This window comes from Schistocerca serialis, chromosome 2 (assembly GCF_023864345.2).
Source record: "Schistocerca serialis cubense isolate TAMUIC-IGC-003099 chromosome 2, iqSchSeri2.2, whole genome shotgun sequence".
In the NCBI taxonomy this organism is placed as follows: Eukaryota; Metazoa; Arthropoda; class Insecta; order Orthoptera; family Acrididae; genus Schistocerca; species Schistocerca serialis.
The window spans coordinates 120,802,643-120,804,784 of record NC_064639.1 but is presented as its reverse complement, the minus strand read 5'-3'; the positions used below and the strand labels follow the sequence as shown (position 1 = coordinate 120,804,784).

Genomic DNA, 2,142 nt, shown 5'->3' with positions numbered 1-2,142 from the left:
TAATACTACTACCCCAGTAGCTGGAAGTGCATGCCAGAATCTCTGTGTTGCTGTATTCCATAGGATGACAAGCACCAAGGACAATGTTCTGCAATAGTGAATTTGCTCGAGTGTTGTAAGCGTATGTACGCTTATGTTCAGTATACCTGTCCTTCACAGTCTTGATAGTCTAATTAATCACAACTGTAAGCAATTGTGTAGACACCGGCTCTATGCAAACCGAGATCATCGTTTACGGAACCTAAAAGCACCCTAATCTTAGACAGTGGTCGAAAAATACAATTTACATAATATTTTTGCAAAATAAGACCAATTCTGATGGGGATGCCCCATGTATAAGGCGAAAACACTGTACACTTTGGTGCTACCTCGGTATTATCATCACTCACCCAGCGCACATTTGGTCGATAGCGCATCACACATCGATCTTTCACTTAACCATCCTCACGTAAGGTTCGTTAATTCAGCACCAAACCTAACCTCAATCAATGGTAACGGATCGCACAGAGGAACGCGAGTAGAGAGACCACAGCAAAACTTACAAGAATATCAGTCATCCATCCGCAGTCCATCCAACCGACGTAAGAAATCCATCGAGTTCTTGATGTGTTGCTCACACCGACCTACTATTGGGCTCAGCAGAGTAGCAAGCCATTTCGACAAACTTACTGGGTGTTCAGTAAACAGTACTATGCGCAGACACAAGGAATTGAGTTGCAAAGCCCGTTGTCACCTATTATTACCAATTTGTTTATGAAAGACTTTGAGGAACGTGCCTTGGCGTCGACGGCTTTGAAACTTGTTTTTTTTCCAGATACGTAACGATACTTTTGTTTGGCTATATGGCACTGAGAATTTGAACGACTTTTTAGAACACCTGATTTCATTTACCCGAATATTTGTTTAGCGAGTTAGGTGGAAAAGGATGACTACTATCCCTTCCTTGATGTGTTGGTCAGGACGAAGGTTGATGGGATTTTGGATCATGCCGTTTATAGGAAACGTACACACACTGACTTGTATCTACAGGCTGATAGTTGCCACCATCCAGCTCAACGTCGTCTCGGATCCCGGTAGTTTTGTCAGCAGAGTTAGCCCATCTTTAGGTCACTTTTCGTCAGAATGGGTAAGTGATAGGTAGGACAGACGTGTGTTGTGCGATAGACTAACTGTGCAATGGGTGAGTGTAGATAATACATTACGCAGGAAACAGCTCCAAGAACATTGGTTGTATTTTGCGAAAATGTTTAGTTAAATACGTTTTACAACCAAGGATTCTTTCAGGTTCTGCAAAGGATGATCTTGCTTTGGAAAAGGCGGGTGTCTACCGTGTTCATTGCAGCCGTGGTAGGTCATATATTGATCAGGCAATAAGGGCTGTCGAGGTTTGTTATTCATGCACGCTTGGCCCAAATGTGGAACACCGTTACCTGTGTGTTGCGCATAAAGAGAAACAATGACTGCGTCAATTATCACCGAGGGAACAAAAGACTTGTCGATCGCCATAGCAATAAAAATAGTAAAAATAGGTAAGATGATGATCATTGGCATGTACGGTACATAATAATTCAGAAACTATTCCTTAGCAGATCGGAAATGTTATGAGAATCGCTACAGATTTATTCATTTGAATCGGAGGCGCGACAGTACACACTTCTTTTTTTTTTTCGTTTGTTGCGTATATGCTGACGTCTCCTACTTAGCTACATGTGATAGCTACGCCAGTTGCAGTACGCTCGACACACATTTGTTGTTTGTCCCATCTATTCGCCAATGGCCTGTACGACGCCAACGTTCTTCCTTGACTAGTGAAAGTGGCAAAGAAAAAAATATTACGACCCTGCCAGGATTCGAACCTGGAATCTTCTGATCCGTAGTCAGACGCGTTATCCGTTGCGCCACAGGGCCCATGTGCACGTAATAGGTCACACATACGTATCTATAAAGTAGTTACATTGTGATATTGAACAATCATTATTAGTCTAATGTTTCATTGATGATGAGCATAATCACGTGCCAGTAACAACGTTCACTCATTGTTACGTCTGTCAACATGAAATATAAATCACAGATTAATCTTAGATCTTCCGAATAAATCAATATTTTGGGGTCAGACGGTGTACGATATTTACCCGTTGTTTT

At 41.9% G+C, this 2,142-nt stretch overlaps 1 non-coding gene across 1 annotated transcript; it reads right to left on the bottom strand.

The window, feature by feature from the left end:
• Window positions 1-1,835: 1,835 nt before the first annotated feature.
• Trnar-acg (transfer RNA arginine (anticodon ACG)) lies at window positions 1,836-1,908 on the bottom strand. The gene has a single exon. It is a non-coding gene; the product is annotated as a tRNA-Arg (tRNA).
• Window positions 1,909-2,142: the final 234 nt, after the last annotated feature.